This window comes from Urocitellus parryii, chromosome 6, assembly GCF_045843805.1.
Source record: "Urocitellus parryii isolate mUroPar1 chromosome 6, mUroPar1.hap1, whole genome shotgun sequence".
Taxonomy (NCBI): Eukaryota; Metazoa; Chordata; class Mammalia; order Rodentia; family Sciuridae; genus Urocitellus; species Urocitellus parryii.
The window spans coordinates 26,823,347-26,842,091 of NC_135536.1; the positions used below are offsets into that span (position 1 = coordinate 26,823,347).

An 18,745-nucleotide genomic window follows, 5' to 3' on the forward strand; every position below is an offset into this window, starting at 1 on the left:
CTCAGAGGCCAGCTCTTATGGAAGGTCCCTTCTCGGATTCCTTGACTTGAGCTACTGCGAACAGGTCTTTCTCAACTGTGAGATGGGCCTGGACTCAAACCCATAAAAAACAGACGCGGAGACCAGAGTCCCCAGAGGAAGAGAGTGCGGTGGGTCACCGGCTCTAGAGTGAGGGGACAAGTCCAACGTCTGCTCTTTTCTGCAGAGGCAGGAGCTACCCGCTCAAAGAGCCTCAGCCGGTTTGCCTTCAGGGCCTGTCCTTCCCCTTTCTCATACACTGGGATCTCTCAGATCTGGGAAGCAGGACCTGCGCTCTCCAGTCCCCTGCCTCTCCCATCTGCTTCCCCAGGGAGGTGGCACGCTGCCTGCTCCTGCTCCTGCAGCCTTCCTCCAGAACAGGAGGAGGAAACGATAGCATGCCAGTTTAGACCCCATTCAAGCTGTTCCTTTCACAGGATACACAGCCACTCCATTGAAGTCCCTGGGACAAGAGGAGGATTCCTGATGCAAAGAGCAATAGGAAGTAAAATGACTTTGTGCCCACAGCAGGGCCAAAGCCACATCCTCCTCCGGATGTCAGTGCTGGAGCACACCCAGCCTGCAGGCCACCTGGAGGAACTGCCTCTTTGGGGCCAGGTGCCACTCAGCATTTTCATCAACAACATCCTTTTCACCCACCGCCTGCGCTTGTCCCTGGTGCCCCCCCAGGGCTGCCGTCAACAGGGGGAGGGTGCACTCAGCATCCTACTTCTAATCTGTATTTACAGGTAACTCCCTGCGGGGGTTGTCTTGGTAGGGGCTGTGCCCCATCCCCCACTGACCACAGGCACAGGCAGCTGGACATCAAAAAGACGGAGGGAGGGAGAGGTGGCAGCCCCAGGTGGGACCACACCAGTTACTACACTTCCTGCTCCTGGGAGCCCAGACTCCTCTCTGGTTTCTGAGTGGGGTCCTTGAACCTCCCGAGAGGCTCTGGTCCACCCTCCTTCTGCTCAGAGGCCCAGAAATGGTTGTAACCGACCAGGTGGGCAGCTGCTCTCTGCAGGAGCAGAAATCGAGACAAAGATGTGCATCGAGCCGTTCTGGAAAAGGAAGGAGCTGGATAAAGAGAGTCGGCCTCAGGAGGTCCCTGCAGACCTTGGGAGTCGGGGACTCGGAGGGCCACCAGTCACCAGCCACCGCTGCTTTGGCACTTCCTGCCTGTCTCTGTGGTCCAGGGCGAGTTGGCTGGTAGCCAAAGAAAGCCCTGGGGCAGAGCCGCAGCCACAAGTGTCAGACCTGGGGCCACTCAGGGGCAGAGCATGGTGAGTGGGCATGGCAGGGATGGTCTGCGCTGGCTTTCTTCTCAGAGGGTGGCAGCATCACCATCACCAGGGGTTTGGGAGAACTGTGAACATCTCAGGCTGGGCCAGAGCCATCGGAAGCAACATCTTCACAAGGTGACAGCCCCTTCCCCACAGGATCTGAAGGGGGCTGCTCTGGGCATCCCGGAGACTCAACCGCCATCAGCACCCAGGACCTGAGCGGACGGCCGCATCCCCCCAGGCACCGGCCTGCTGCAGGACTGAGGCTCACCTCTGCCCCCTCGTCCCCGCAAGTCCCTCCAGTGAGGGCCGAGAAGGCAGACCCACGAAGACAGGGAGGTCCTCCCTGGAGGCCTCTGGGGCAGCCTCCCCCACTTCGGGGAGTCTCTGCCTCCATCCTGTGACACATCTCATGGAAGACCCCTGCCCAGGACCCCCGAGACAAAAATGCAGCCCCCACCCTAACTAAGCTCTGCTTCCCCTTGAGATGCCGAAAGGACCAGAGTGAAAATCCAGACTTCATCAAGGTTGGCGAGGAGCCCCACTTACTGGCGCCTCCCGTGTGCCTGGGTCGGACGTGGGCTCTCATTTCTGAGTCCAGGATGAACCCAGCCCCCGCTTTCCTGATATTTCCCGGGAGCAAGTCTAGTCAGGTCTGTCCGTCCCCAGCCCGTCCCCACCCACCTCGGCAGCTGTGGGCCAGAGAGAACTGTCCAACAGGACACGAGAAGGTGCATCCACCCCGCAGCAGGGCAGGGAGATGGGCAGTGGCCACCTCTGCTGGTGCATCTTTCTGGAATGTTCTCTAATGCAGGGCCTGGCTCTTAGTGGGTGCTGAGTGCAGGAATGGATACACCTCCTTCCTCCCCAGCCCAGGCCAGGCTGTGACACCACATGGGCTTCTCCCACTGAGGGCCCCCGAGGCCAACAGCAGCACCCAGTAGGTGCTCAGGAACAGGAAGTGTTCCTATTCTTACCTCTTCCCTATGATTACTCCTCCCCAGCACTGTGCACAACTTCCTGGTTGATCCCATTAACAACAGCAGTTGCATTATTCATGAAGAACTTTCTGGAAGCATTGCCCTCTGCGACCCACCCACTCCACGGCAGGTTCCACTATCCTCATTTTACAGATAAGAAACACGGAGGTGCAGAGAGGTTCAGTCATTTGCTCAGTAAAAGAACCACCACCCCAGCTCCTCTCTGCACCTCTCCAAGGTGTGACTTTCCCAGGGGAAGCAAAGACAAACTCTCCTCTAAATGTTCCCCACCAGATCCTCACAGCCTGGTGGTCAACGGTTCCAATCAATAAAATGTTATTGATTATCAGTTCATTTTGTTAAAAAAAAAAAAAAGGAGCCTGTTGGGTCTGATCGTGCACAGCCTGATACCCGTTATGACCTGCTTGCTCTCCCTGCTTCCTGGCTGCGTTTCCAGGTCTGAACCCGAGAACAAGCCCATCGGCGGCAGCCTGGGGACCCGGTGGTCAAGGTCCAGACCCACCTGCCACCCGATGGCCTTGGTTTTCACTGTCACCAGGTATGGGGAAGGTAAGACCAACTCTGTGACCACGGAATGACCTCGTGGTAAACTGCAAGGCCGCTCCAGGAGGCCGGGGGTGGCCACTCTGGCCTGGGCTCGGCATTCACCTGGCCCCCAGGCGGGTTTCCTTGGGTGCCCTCCGCTGGCCAGGGGGCTGGGCTCTCAGGGGCGGGGCCCAGGCCTGCCAGCTCCCCTCCCCAGCCCCGGCCAGGGTTTGCTGGTGACCGTTTAGATGACACAGGCCTGCAGTGCTTCCACCCCACAAAGCCCAGGTCAGGGGTGAGGGGCAGGGGCCACTCCCTGAGTGCCGCGGCCTTAGCTCTCTGTCCACTCTGCACGGAAGGCCCCTTCCAGCTCTGCCTCAACAGGGAGGCCCCGGCCTTCGCTGGCTTCCCTCCAAGCCTACAGTGACCTCAGAGACAGAGTGGCCCCCAGGCCACAGGCTAGCTTACACCGTCTCCCAGGGGACCATGGGCACCTCCCGGCCGGGACTCGGATCCATCTCTACAGCCCAAGCCCAGCCCCCAGCCCACGGTGGGCCACCGAGTGTCTGAGGTTGTGCCCACTTGAAAGGAAGCCCTCCAGACTTGGGGCCTGGCTTGTCCCCCGCTTCCCTCTCCTCCGGCCTCCAGCAACCCATCCCTCAAGGAAGCCCATTGCCACACTTCCTCCCTCCATCACGTCTGAGAAGACAACTCCCCTGTCCCAGGACCCTCCTTTATGGATTTCAGTTCCCAGGCACCTTCCTCCCATGATCAAGCCCGCTTTACTTTCGCTCTGTGTATGGTTTTCAGGCCCATCACCTCCCTGTTTTCTACACGCCTGTCTTTATTGATACGGTCTGCTCCAAACGTAAGCTCAGCTCCTCAAGGGCAGAGAAAGTGGAAAGAGGCCTGAGGTCCTCTGCCCACTGCCTAAACAAATGCTGGTCAGCTTTGTGTTCATTTATTGTGTTCATTTATTGCCTGTGTGATTTTACATTTTATTGAGTAAGCTGCTCACAATCTCTTTTTTCCCAATTTTTTAAGAAATATTTTTAATTGGTTATTGGTTGATCTTTATTTTATTTATTTTGGTGCTGGGAATCAAACCCAATGCCGCAGACATGCTAGGCAAGCACTCTACCACTGAGCCACCACCCCAGCCCCTCACAATCTTAATACACAGGAATTCCCTCCACAGGAGATAACAGGAGGCACTGGGCCCTCGAGCTGATTGCTACAAGATTTTGTACCAGGACTCCTTTAGCAGTGGATCACCAAATGCCAGTGGTTGGGTCCTAGACATTACCCTTGCCTACCCAACCCCTATTCCGTCCTCCGTGCCAACCGAACCTGGATTTCATTGGTGGAGGCCACATGTCCTATCAATCCCAACAATTCTGTTTCCTACTCTCCCAGCTTCCCTGGTAGCCACGGTGGGCTATATGGCCTGTTTCCAGTCAGTGGGATAAAAGGGAGAACCCACAGTGATGAATGGTTTTGCTTTTCAGAAAAATGGGTGAAACTGTTTTGCCTTACTTGGCAACCACCTTGCCACTATGAGGCAGCTATTGAGGACAGCAAAGAAAGAACACCAGAGAAGAGTTTGAGCCCTTAACTGTGGCTGAGAAGCCTATGGAATCCCACCAATTGCCCACCTCCAGATTTCTTGTTAGGGAAAGAAATGTACTTCATTATGGATGTTTACGTCACTAGCCACCAGGAGGTCCCTAACTTGCAGCAGGAAAGCAGTTTTCACGGACTGATACAACGGGCAATTACTTTTTAAATCAGGATGCATGAGACTTCCAAACAGCAACTGGAAAAGGAGTCTTGAACTTAAAATGAGAGTTGCCTTATTGTTTGTGTCGTTATATTAGCAAAATATCAAAAAACGTAGACTCGGGAAGCACAATTAAAACACTAATTAACTTACGATTACTGTCGGGGATTAGAGATCATATCATCCCACTAATGCTTTCTGAATATGAAAAAAGCACTAATAATGCTAAAGTGGAGAGCTTCGTAGATCTCCAGATACTGCAGTAAATACATATCCTGTGTTTTCGTCTCTACTGAGCACTGTTTAATCCATTAATCTGTGCAGGTCAGAAAGTTAATATTTCCAAAGCGTTTCATGAATACAAAAATGACGGGCAGCCACTGGAACACATGACCCAGCAGATGCAGACTGAGGGACGGGTTAGGACCGATAAGGAGTGTCCCCCTCCTTGACCCATATGATAAAGCCCCTAAATCTTCCAGGCACAAGTACGAACAGAAGTGTTGGATCTGATCCCGGGAGCCACTCCCGGCTGAGTGATCTGGAGTGGGTTTCTTCACCTATAAAACACAAGTGGTGACAGTGCCTGTCTCCTGGGGACAATAACTCATTTCATCCCCAGAGTGGATGCATGTAAGAACCTAAACCATCATAGACAGCAAACAGTAAGTGTCTAATAAGTGTTAGCTAATATTACTATTGTTAATATTACCACTAAAACACTTCCTCCTTGAAGGTATTCTGAGTTTTTTAAAATATTTTTCGTCATGGATGGACACAATACTTTTATGATTTATTTTTATGTGGTGCTGAGGATCCAACCCAGTGCCTCACACATGCTAGGCGAGCACTCTGCCGCTGAGCCACAACCCCAGCCCTGTTCTGTATTTTTGACTGTATCTAATGGTACACTGTAATACAGCTTTGCAAGACATTACTGGTAGGGAAACTGGGTGAGGATACACAAAATCTCTATTATTTCTTACAATGGAGAGTGAGTCTAACAATAATCTTAAAATAAAAACTTTAATTAAAAACTTAAAAAAAAAAAATACCGGCAGCAGCCGGGCTTGGTGAAGTATACCTATAATCCTAACAATTCAGGAGGCTGAGGCAGGAGGCTCAAGGCCAGCCTCAGCCACTGAGCAAGGCCCTAAGCAATTTAGTGAGACCCTGTCTCAAATTTTAAAATAAAAAGGGCTGAAGATGAGGCTCAGTGGTACAGCAGCCTTGGGTTAAATCCCCAGCACCAAAAAAAAAAAAAAAAAACCTGGCAGAAACTCCAAAAGCCAAATGGTGGGCTGGGGTCTATAGCTCAGTGGTAGAGTGCTGGCATGAGCCCTGGGTTTGATCCCCAGCACTATCAAGAAAGTAAAATAAGTCAAAAGGCATAGGTATCAGTGGAACCCAGTTTGGTGGTTTCTCAGAAAGCTAAGCAGATTAACATGGGAACCAGCGATCCCCTCCCAGGAATGACAGACACGTGTGTGCCATGTTCACAGGATTCACAACAGCCGGAAGGTGGAAACGACCCAGGGCCATCGGCACGACGGGCGGACAGCCTGGTGCATGTATGTGTATGAACAGAACATTATTCAGCCAGAGAAAGGAAGGAGTTGTGGACTGTGCTGACCATGGATGACCTGTAAAACGCCATGTTAAGTGAATAAGCCAGACATAAAACAGTCAGTCCTGCTTGATCTTAAAATGACACCATGCCCGTAGGCGAAGTGACTGCAGAGAGTCAGAGATGGGGGAGACTGCAGAGTGCCCGGGACGGGGCGAGGCACCCGGGAGAGAGTGTGCAGTGGGTGCAGAGTCTCCACGTGGGGTGATGAAACCCGACGCTACTGAACTTGACCCTGAGAAGGGTGTTCTACACGGACCATGGGGCGGGGGACGGGGACCTTTCTGGGGATGGAACCCAGGGCTGCTCTACCACTTTTTATTTCTGAGACAGACTGAGTCACCCGGGCTGGTATGGAACCTGTGATCCTCCAGCTTCAACCTTTGGAAGGGCTGGGATTGCAGGAGCCCGCCACCACACCTGGCTGAATGGCAAGTTTTGTGTGCTCTCCATTTTGCCACCATTTTAAAAAGAATGTCATGAACCAAAGCCCATCAGTGACCACACATTAAACAGGTGAACTGTATCTCGAGAAAGCTATTAAAATTTTTGAAAATAGCCAGGTGTGGTGGCACATACCTGTAATCCCAGCAGCTCGGGAGGCTGAGGCAAGAGGATCACGAGTTCAAAGCCAGCCTCGGCAAAAGCAAAGCACTAAGCAACTCAGTGAGACCCTGTCTCTAAATAAAATACAAAATAGGGCTGGGGATGTAGCTCAGTGGTCTGAGTGCCCAAGTTCAATCCCTAGCACCGCCCCCCAGAATTTTTTTTGAAAATACTTTACCTTTCCCAGGTAGAATCAAACAACATAAAATGCATGAAAACAGGTAGCAGAGTGCTTGGTACACAGTAGGCATTCAGTAGTCCCTTCCTGCCTCTCAGCTGCCTGCTGAAGGCAGTAGAGTCTACCTGAACGACTTTCCTCATGGGAAGAAAGTCTCGCATTTCCAGTTAATAGCTACCGTGGGTCAGATGCCACAAATGAAAACTCTCACTCAACTAAGGCTCAGAGAGGTTAAATATTGTCCCCAGGGAACACAGCCCGACCTGGGCACTGTGTTGAATATGCTAGTGGAGCCGAGTGGCCTGCAGTCAGAGTCAAACCTGCTCTCGCCCACAGCCTCCTCACCAGGCTGGTGCTTGGGCACCTTGAGGGGTCTTGGCAGAGGACCCAGGGTCTGGAGTTCCTACTTCTTAGGAGGAAGGGAGCCGGGCGCCCCAGACTCTCAAGGCCATGGCCCATCTACTGGCCTCTCCAGCCCACTGCAGGCCCTTCAGAGCATCAGGGCAGCAGCTCCCACGTGGAATCGGATGCCACCGGTGGCCTTGATAAGATCAGGCCTCTGGCTTTTTTCTTAATGGAGGTAAGATAATTCCCACTTTCCTCCACGCTCTCCGCTCTCCTCTCTCTGGGTTTCCCCTCCCTCTCCTGGATGCCATCCCAGTCTTTCAGAAGTAAAAATAGCTGAATGTGCAGGGGTGGCCGCAGCGGGAGGCCAGTTCAAGTTTCTTTCTTTTACACCCAGGCGCTAAAATTAACCGGCTACAGCGCCCCAAAGCATGGCCGGCACCTGGCCCTGAGCCTGCCCAGCACTGCCCTCCTGACAAGTGTCTCTTCCCACAGGGAGGGTTTCGACAGAGCAGGGAGAGGAAGGGTCTCTGAGCCAGAGTTCTCCTTTCTGAGCTACTGTTGGGGGCTGAGGGTGGGCAGGATCCCTGCCGACCTTGCAAAATGTTCCCGGTCCAAACCTTTCTCCTTCCCCATGCAGAAGCCCAGCTCATCAGTTTGTGCAATGTTTTTGTGACAAGGCTACTTCACACCCATCTCTCATCTGAGCTGCTGAGGGAGGAGAATCCATGCTTTATATTTGTCCCAGGAGAAAACCCAGGGCCAGGAAGGTCAGGGGACTTGCCCGGGGTCACCCAGCCTGGAATGACAAAGGAAGGGTGTGAACCTTGGTTTACAGATGTCCAAGCCGGGTCTCCTCAGTCCTGAGTCTGCAGCCCTCCAGGCTCCTCCACCACAAGAACACCCTGGAAAACCTCCAACAGGGCTGGGAGGATGGGGGACTTCAGGGGTGACTCCTGCACTAGTGACACTTCTCACAGCCGACTCACCAAAAGCCAAGAGGGAGAGCTTGGTGCAGAACAAACACACTTAACACTTAATATTCTGGGGTTCCTGTAACTGCTCTGTGGGCTCCAGGCACCGTGGGGGGGTCAGATGGAGCCCCGCATTCTGCCCACTGAAGAGGCACCACTCACTCTACCCTCTCCTCTGGACCCCACACGTCCCCAAGGACATTTTGACCAGCCGGCACTATCACCGCATTCCCACTACCAAGACCTGTCTGACCCTGCACACCCAACAGGAGGCTGGGAATGGGAAGTTGCCCAGGAGACTAGATTCCACCCGGCCACACGTCATTTAGTAGCTGCAGTCCTGGGAAAATCACATGAGCTCAGCTAGGCCAGATCAAGCACGGCAAGTACCTGTCACCTGGGCCACTACCTGCCATTTCCTAGCCTGTGATGGGCACTGTCAATCATGCATCCTTGCCCGCTGACCCCAGGCAGGCCTCAGGAGCCCTCCCATCATGCACTACAGGTGGCCACTGCCCACTCCAGGGCTGGCGGCCTGCTTAAAGGCTTAAAGGCCTGAGTTCAGAGCTGTGGTGGAAGTTGCCAGGGTAAACTAATATCTGATGAAGAAACAGAGGAGGGGCTGCAGGAGCCAGTCGTGGAGGGGGAGGGAGGGCTCTCCGAGAGGATGGAAAAACAAGGAGCTAGCCTTTGGGAAAATGTTGCAAGCAGAGGGACTGTTAGGAGAGTTCTAAGGTAGGAAAGAGTTTGTCACGCTTGGGGATTAAAAGCCAGCTGAGGGGGGACTAGGGTGTAGCTCAGTGGCAGAGCGCTTGCCTAGCATGTGCAAGGCACTGGGTTTGATCCTCAGCACCACATAAAAATGAATAAATAAAAATAAAGTTATAAAAAATGTTGTATCTGTTTTAAAAAAAAAGCAAAAGCAAAAGCAAGTTGCATTCAGCGGCTCCCCTCGGGAGTCTGAGTCAGGAGGATTCAAAGCCAGCCTCAGCAACTCAGCAAGGCCCCAAGCAACTCAGTGAGAAAAAGGACCAAGAGTGACATCAGAGGTCCAGTTAGGAAACTGATGATCCAAGAGAAAGCAGACACTTCCTTGGACCAGGGTCATGACCAGGGAGGTGAAGGTCAGTAGGAGAATCTGAAATACGCGTCGGGCGCTGACCAGGAGGGTCAAGGACGAGTTCTAGACTTCGCGTGAGCAACAGGGCACAGCGGTGCTTTCCTGAGATGGGGAAGATGGGGAGTGGGCGAAGATGGGGGGGGTCACAACCACAGTTCCTCTCTAGAATGCTCCATCCACGATGCCCCTGGGGGCCCCAGTGGAGCTGCCAGCAGGGTCCTTAGATATGGAACCCTACAATAACCAGGGGAGGGCTGGACGGGGCTGAGACTTCCAGTGGTGTGTACCTAATGTCTGATCACTAAAGACAGCCTCGGTCCAAGACCCAAATAGTTCCAAAGCGTAAAGATCAGCAAGAGACAGAGTCTGCAAAGTCTAAAACCCACGGTTAACAAGACTAGGAGGAAACCCGGAAACGTGGTCTCAGTCGCCACGAGCAGAGATGGACAATGGGAGCCGCTGGGAGGGCAGCTCAGGCCCAGGAGGCTGAAGACAGAGGGGCACCAGCTGCGGCAACTCAGAGGGGGCAGCGGGCACAGCTTCAGGCGCCAGTCAGGAGTGAGCTCTGAGTAGAGCAGACAGAGGGCTGACCAGTCACCAAAGTCAAGATCAAGGCCAGAGGATGGAGAGCTAAATCTGGGAGGCAAATAGGAAAACACTGTCAGGAAGGGTTTTTTTTTTTTTTTTTCCTTAAATGGCAGAAAAGGAAAGTCATAAAGGAATAAACTCAGTTTATTAGAATTACTAACTGCTAGCCCAGCACAGAGGTGCACACCTGGAATCCTGGCTGCTCTGGAGGCTGAGACAGGAGAATCACAGGTTTGAGGCCAGCCTCAGCAATGTGGTGAGATCCTGTCTCAAGAAATTAAAAAATGGCTGGGATGTAGCTCAGCAGTGGAGCGCTGGGTTAGTATGTTCCATGTCCTGGGTTCAACCCCCAGTTCCACCAAAAGGAAGGAGATTCGATCTCCAGCAGTAAAGTAGGGGAAAGTTTCAGATTCGCCCCTCATCACAGGAACACCTGACCCCAGGTGGTGAAAGCCTCCATCAGGGCAACCAAACCAAGAGCAGCCTGGCATCAGCTCGTAAAGCTGAAGGGACACCCGTTCCTGACTGCTGCTCCCCCAAGTCCTTAGGCAGTGCAACCAGGAAGCAGGCAGGGCAGTGTTTCTAACACGGAAAACCCAGAGGCCCTGATGACATCCGCCAGTAAATGGATGGAAATAGAGAAAATCCTGCGAAGTGAAATCTGCCAGACTCAGAAAATCAAGGCTCAAATGCTTCCCGTCATATGTGGAAGTCAGAGCAAAATAAGGGAAAGAGGGCAGTGGGGGAGGGGATCGGATGTCCTAAAGATCAGGGGAGATGGGTGGAGAGGAGGAGATCAAGGTGGTGGTGGGGAATATGGAATGAATCTAACAGAATCATGTTATATACATATATAAAGGTACACAGGGAATTTCTTCCTTTATACAAGTGTAGAAAGTACCAGTCGAAAAAGGAACGAAAGGAAGTACCAATGAATAAAGGAGTAAAAGGAAGATTCGGTTGAGTTGAGGAGGGAGAAAAGGGGGAGGGAGAAAAGGGACCGAAATCAAAGTCCTTGTACATATAATTTTGCCAAAATAATAATTTTTAAAAAGCCCAAATTCCCATTAACAGTAGAAAAATAAATAAGCTCTCCTAAACTCATAGGATACCACGAGCGGCAGGTAGCTAACAGTGGTTTATGGGCCAACCGCAGCCCTCCGCCTCCTTCACGGAACCGTCCGGCTCTTTCAGTACATGTCGCGTGTCACCGCAACAGCTGAGCTGAGTGCCCAGGACAGAGGCCTTAGGGCCCCAAAAGCCACAGTCTGTATGGACTTCTGCTGTGCACAGATGAAAATGAGCAGAGCCCAGCATCATACCATGAAGCGTCCCCCTCTGCAAGACAGACTAAAATAACCAAGATGACGAGGATAGGCAGCATAAGGTCGTTGAAACTAAAAAACACAGAAACAGTAGAGATACAAAGAGATGACAGAACTGGAAAAAAAAGAAAAGAAAAATAATATGAAATCCAGGATACTAGTAATTGCTGAGGGTAAAGAAAAGGGAATGAATATGGGGAAGGATCTAAGGAGGACCTTAAAAAAAGTAAGGGGGATTTATATAAATATATAACAATTTATATATAGTTAATTTGTATATAATTTAATTTGTATATATATTTGTATATAACTTATGTTATATTTATTTATTTATTTATTTGTTTATTTATTTTTGTTTTGAGACAGGGTCTTACAAAAAAGTTGCAGAGGATAAACTTGGCAGTTCTCCTGCCTCAGCCTCCCCATTCACTTGGGATTACGTGCTTGTCTTGACATATATTTCTGACAAACAAAAATGCCTGACCTTTAAAGTAGGTTACCTCCTTCTTCCATTCGAACAGTTTTAGCTGGACATGTGGCATCCCAGCTGAAGACTATAATTCCCAGACTCCTTTGCGGATAGGTGTGGCCATGTGACTAGATTCCACCAATGAGCTGTGAATGGAAGGACTCTGTGCCCTACAAATGTCCAAGCATGGGCTTTTCCTCCTGGTGGTGAGATGGAAAGAAATGGGGTCCAGAGGTGGAAGTCACAGGCTGAGGATGGCAGAGGGCCAACCAGTCCTGGATCACCTATGACCTTTGAACTATTACATTCAAAATCAAAGACAACTAAATTTCTACTCTGCTTATGCTTCTGGGTTGTTTTAGAGGTGACAAAGGTCTTTATGTTAGAAGCTTAGCCTTACCCTACCTGACATCCTATACTGTATTTTTCTGGGTCTACTCAAATGCTTACTTTTTATAAAATAGTTGGGTTTGTTTTTTTTTGTCTTTTCTTAGGAGGTGGGGATGTTTTCCCCCAGTGCTAGTGCATGCTAGACAAGTGCTTTACCACTGAGCTACATCCCTAGCCCTTTTTAAACTTGAATGGTAGGAGGGTTAAGAAACTTGACTGTTTCTGAAGAAAATATGAAGGAAGATCAAAGGGTCGAGAGGCTATGGGAGATCCAAAACTTTCTCCAGCATCATAGAAAAAAATCAGTTTTAGGGAGGGCTGGGGAAAGGAAAGATGCTTATCAAAGGGTGATATACTGCAGTACCTGGTGACCACAAGTGAATAATAATAATGTATACTTCAAAATAATGTGTACTTCAAAATCTAAGACAGATCTTTAATGTTCTCCCTCCACACAAAACGTAAGTTGGTGAGACCTGGATAGGTTCCTTAGCTTGACTGAATCCCTCTATAATGAATACCCAGATTAAAACATCACATTGTACCCCATAAATTTACACAATTATTTGTCAATCAAAAGTAAGAAAATTGATGTTATAACATGATGAAGAACACTGATTTCAAATCCATAATCAAAATCAGACATCATGCTGCCACTCTGAAGACTTCGGTGAAGAGGGGAACAAGATGAAAATAGAACACTATTATTAACCCATTCTAGGGAGGAGGACAGAGCCTTACAGAGGTTCAAGCAACTTGCCCAAGGAACTGGTAAATGGTGAAGCTGGAATCCTGCCAGGTCCAAATACCAGTGAGGCTGTATCCAATGCCAAATGCCCCAAGTTTCAGTGATAAGGATTCAACCCAGAATCATCTCTGTCTTCACTCATCAACACTTCTCCAGCCAAGGGTCACTGTGCCTGCGTGGCCAGGGCTTCAGGCCACGTGATCCTGTGATCCATCAGAGGTGCGGGACATGGGGTGATGGCTATGGGATGGAAAGAAGTTTTGGGGGGAGATACACATATACATGAGAGTTTCCCAACTCTTGTTCAGTACTGTTCTGAAGTTCTGGAGAGTTCTGGTTTGTCTCAAAACACTCAACACATTTCAGAAAAGAAAAGAAGAATTTTTAAAGACAAGTCATCTCTCATTCTCTTTCTTCATTCAAGGGCCAGAAAAGTGGTATTTCTGGCATGGGCTAGAGGCACAATGCTCTATAAATACAAAGCCATTAAATCCCGTGCAGCAGGAACCTGATCAGGGCCTCCTTTTAATTTCCTGACATGAGCTGGCCACTAACCCAATTACCCAGAATCCCTGGAGGAGCCCTCCGCCTTCCCAGCCAGCAGACAGAGAGAGTGGGAGCAGATTGCATGGATGTCAGCCCAGCTCGCCCTGAAATCAAATATCTTTTAGAAAACACTTGGGGAACGGCAGGCAGGGGCTGGGTAGGGGGAGGAAATGGAGCAGCCCGGGAGGCTGGTGGCTGGAGGGAGAGGAGAAGGTTAAGTTCACAGGGATGAGCTGACGACTGAGAGGGCTGAAATCCCAGGGCAGTCCTGAAGGCTTGGGGGTCCCCTATGAAACACAGGAAATGGCTCTCAGGGCTCTTCTGGATTGGAGGCTGAGTCTCTCCATACCCTAGCCAGGCTGGGAACAAGCTCAAGGGTCAGGGTACCGTCCCATCCTGATTCTCGCACCAGGAGGCCAGCCCAAGACAATGCCATCCTCCAAGATTCCCCACCAGCCAATGCAGGAAGAAAAATCAGGGCAGCTGGACTTCACTGGACACAGTGGGCAAGCTTCTAGAAAGCCAGGCAAGAATGAGGCTCCCTGGGAATCGAACACTATTTGTTTGCTTCTGGGGAGTTGACCAATCAAAGCAGTGCCACAGTAGATTGTGCCAAGGAGCTGACCCATCTGGTTCTAAGCTTTCCTTAGTGATGGACATCAGGGATCAACATCCCTGTCGTCCAGGTGAAGAAGCAGAAGCATATAGGTTGCGGAATACAATTACACAGCGAGAGGGAATGCAGGCTGCCAACTCCTAGCCCAGTTCAGACTTTGTGTTCAAGTTTCTATATAAAAAGAAAAAAAAAAACCTTGGGTGCTGCCGTGGTGCACACCTGTAATACCAGTGACTTGGGAGGCTAAGGCAGGGGGATTGTTGAGGGCCACAGCTGAGTTGGGATGACGCATGGCATTTTTGCCAGAAGGGAGTGGTTGAGAGGTGACCAGCGAGCCATTGAGATGATAATGGTTAAGTTAAGCTGCGTATTCAGTTGTATATAGACCCCTGCTGTTCGCCTGGGGCGCCCCGCTACTTGCCCACTACTTTGGAGTTCTCCCGGGATTCCTGAGGAGCTTGCATTGGTTGGTGAAGTTGCGGAGGGATTTCCGGAGGAGGGATTTCCGGTTGGGGATGTTCCTAGAAGGGCCACTTGGGTGGCGTTTGCGGGAGTTCGTTTTTTGAACCTACAAGTGCCTCGTGGCTGGGTCATTTTGTGCCCAGCAGACTGCTGCATTTGGTGGTACTGGGAACGCCTGAGGGTAAGTGATAAGGTAAACTGCTCGCTCCTGAGGGCAGTATGAGAGGATGGGTAACCATTTAAAGATTCTTCTTTCCTTTTGTTTTAAGTTTCCAGTCCCTGGAGATGGGTGGGATGGAAGAAAAACTATTTGCATCTGAGGAACAGATAGGGACAAAGGACAGATGGACATTTCAGGAGGATAGAAAGGCTGATATCATGAATTTTTGTTCCATTTTTGTTTCATTTTGTCTCGGTTTTGTTTTGCATTATCTTAGTGAGGGGTATCTTCATCACGGAAATATGGAATTAAAAATTAATAAGAACCAAACCGAAAGGGCGTTAAGTACAGTGCTAGAGGAAGGAGTCATCTCAGTAAGATCAAGAACAATGGAACCATCATAGTGAAGATTTAAAAAGATACAAAAGGAAAGCCCAGGAACTCTGCCAGTTGGCACATTACCGTTATGGACGTTGGTACAATCTTGTTTGCTTAGTCTAGGAGAAGGCATTTTAAATCAAGTACAAGAGGAAGTCTCTCGAGTTAGTCAGGGGAAAAAAGTTTAGAGAAAGAGGGGCTATCCGGAGAGAAGTTACAACGGGAGGTTGCTACTATCACCTTTCTATCACCAGAGGGCGTAAGTGTCCAACCAACAGCTCCACCTATGGAGACAACATAGGCTGTGGCCCTCACATGGCAGCTTGGTTATTTTGTGCCCAGCCAGACTGCGGCAGGGGTTCCCGGGTTCAAGGCCAGCCTCAACAACTTAGCAAGATCCTGTGTCAAAATAAAAAATAAAAAGGGCTGGGTGTATAGCTCAGTGGTAGAGTACTCTGGGTTCAATTTGTAGTACCTCAACAAAAAAAAAAAACAAAAAGAGAGAGAGAATATTACTTTTTTACCCTGAAAACACAGATTTTTATATGAGGTCTACTTAAAGGAGGACCCTTGGGCTGGACACAGTGGCACACACCTGTAATTCCAGCAACTCAAGAGGCTGAGGCAGGAGGATTGCAAATTCAAAGCCAGCCTCAGCCGATGAGTGAGGCACTTCCCAGGTAAGGGCTGGGGCACCTAAATCATGACACAGGCACTCAGATGACACAGGAAAGCAAGTAAATGGTGAAGCTGGGGTAGAAGAGATATCTTGAGCATCTGGAGAGAAGAGGTAAGAGGTTCAGGTGTGAGGGTGGGAGGGAGGGGGTCAGTCGGCCCTCACTCACACTTGGCCTTTCTACAGACTTGGGGACCCCGACACCCCACAGCAGAGGCGCAGCCCTGGGGAAAGGGGAAGTTTGCCTTTCAGAGTAAGAGCTGGAGGGAAAACAGAGGGAGGCGGCCCCCCCTGGTCCCCGGGGTGGCCCTGTGCACAGAGCCAGGAGGAGCACCCCCCAAACAAAAGCAGAAGCCACCGCGCTGCCAAGAGCTCTCCCTGGCAGGGACCCAGGCTCCTGAATGCGGCCTGCTCCTCCTGAGGGGACCAGTCCCCACGGAGCTTCAGATCCCAGGTCCCGCCAGGGCTCCGCGGGGACACACGCTCAGCCAGGCTCTGCTTCCTCGCTGCAGCAGCCTTTGTGTCTTTGGATTGGGACCTGCCAGCGCTGGGGGAGGGCAGTGTTTCGGTGACTGTCCCTTCCTCCTTCAGGCAGAGCTCCTCAACAGGCCTCTTCAGGCTCAGCAAATCTGCCAGGGGGTGCTCCGCAGCCACCCTGGGGAGAGGCCATTGGGGCTCCTTATTAGGGGAAGTGACCAGCAAGGGGCTCAGCCTGCAGGTCCTCCCCACGTGGGCAGCATGGGGGTGTCACCTGCATCCTCCCAGGGCCCCCTACGCCGTCCTCCTGGGACTCACACACCCATCTCATTTCTCTCCCAAGTGCCTGTCCAGGTTTGCCAGTGCTGCTGCCCATCAATCAGGTCCAGCCACCCACCTCCTGGCGTCCGTGAACCCTTCCCCTGTCATTTCCCCTCAGGGATAACTAGAAAGCGTCTCCCTCTCTTCCCAGCACTGGATAGCCCCTAGGTCTCTGCTGAGCCCATTCTGAGCAGTCCAGCCCTTTCTAATAGTGGACCCTTCCCTGGCCTTTGCCAAGAGGGAGGGGCAGGCAGACGCACAGAGAGGGAGGCGTGGGGCCCAGCTCCCGACCCTGCCCCCTGCCCGTGTGTGACTGAGGTGGCAAAGTCATCTCACCCCAATCCCCGCAGGGCCCCATTTTATCACCTTTAAAATTCAGACATCAAGCCAGGGGCCAAGGTGCCCACCTATAATCCCAGCTACTCAGGAAATAGGGGCAGGAGGATAACGAGTTTGAGGACAACCTGGAAAACTTAGCAAGACCCTGTCTCAGCTGGGGCCAGACACCTGTCATCCCAACAACTCGGGGAGGCTGAAGGAGGAGGATTAGCCTGGGCGACTTAACAAGACCCTCATTACTTGGGAAGACCCTTTCTCAAAATAGAAAGTCAAAAGGGGCTGGGAATGGAGCTCAGTGGAGGAGCCCTTGCCTAGTGTGCACTGAGATCCTGGGCTCAATCTCCAGGAATAAAAAAATAAATAAAATTTAAAAAAATTCCAGGTGTATTTATAACAAGGAGTCTTCCCTCAAAGCAAGCAGAGAGGCTGCACACTCCAGCCAGGACAAGCAGGGACATGGGCCCCCAGCCTGATCCCGATTCCCTACACCCAGCTTACAGAACAAGATGGCAGCTGCATCTCTTGAACTTAAGAGGCAGGAGTCTCTCCAAGGCTTGAACCCTCAGCCTTCCACAGAAGGGGACATGGAGAGAGCTGTGCCAAGACCTACCTCTGTGGCCTGTGGGCCCCACCTCCTCCCTTGGGACACCAGGAAGCTGTGAGCAACTTGGTCCCACCCTACACCCTGGTAAGACCAAATTGTATAGCTCCACATGAACCAACCCGTGCTCTTCTGACAGGTCTAACGCAGCCCAGTTTTCACCTAGAAAGAAAGCTGTTTCCTATGCAGAGCCCCCAACAAAGGAGCTGGGAACGGTGTGTCTGAGAACTGGGTGGCCCACCACATCACAGAGGGGCAAATGAAGGGACAATTGAGCAAACTTGCGTTTAAAGGCCAGGGTGCTGTGTAGACACAGCGGGTAATTAAGAACCTGCTTCAAAAGCTCCTGCTTTACAGGTTCAGATGCTGAGATCAACCTAGGTAAAGGTGGGAGTGGGGGGAGCCTGGAATAGAAACAGAAGTTGGGGGGCTCCCAACTTCCACAACACACGAAGATCCAAGCTGTCTTACTGGAGAAGCATCTTAAATTCTCGTCCTCTGCTCCAGGGGGCATGGGGAGAGGGGTGGGAGGAGCACCCCAAGCCTGAGGGACTGCACGGAGCTTCCTGACAAGATCCCCGCCAGCGCTCCAGAGGGCCCCTTCTCTTCCCTGGAGCCCTCCTGATCCTCCACACACACCTCTTTTACTGCCTGCTCCCACTTCTAGAAGGATCCCCAGGCCCAGAAATTCTGTAGAATTTCCACTGGCTCCCCTTGAACGCTGCAGAGACACACACACACACACACTCCACATCCCCCAAACGGTACCAGGTTTATCAAACTGAGCAGATCGACAGGGAAAGTGAGGAGAGCAGCTGTCCACATAATGAGCCACATGTCATCCTGTTTTCTGGGAGCCACAATTAAGGAGGGTAAAGAGAAGTGTGTTGCTGAGAGCCACAGCAGTGCGTACGTAGCCGGGCATGGTGGCTCACACCTGTGACACAGCTACTCCGGAGGCTGAGGCAGGAGGATAGCAAGTTCTAGGCCAGACAGGGCAACTTAGCAAGACCCTGTCTTAAAACAGAATGAAAAAGGGCTGGGGATGTACCTCGGTGTAGGGTGCCTTCCTACACCTGTCAGGCCCTGGGTTCAATCCCCATCACCCCCCCCACACACACACACACACACAGGAGGAGGAGGAGAAGCAGCAGCACATGACATTAATTCCAAAAGTGTTTTATTTAAC

General features: G+C 51.2%; 1 protein-coding gene across 3 annotated transcripts in view; it reads right to left on the bottom strand.

Moving 5' to 3' along the window:
• Positions 1-18,745, bottom strand: part of Esrrb (estrogen related receptor beta) — a 159,736-nt gene that overhangs the window by 15,259 nt on the left and 125,732 nt on the right. The gene's annotated exons all lie outside the window — the stretch shown is intronic.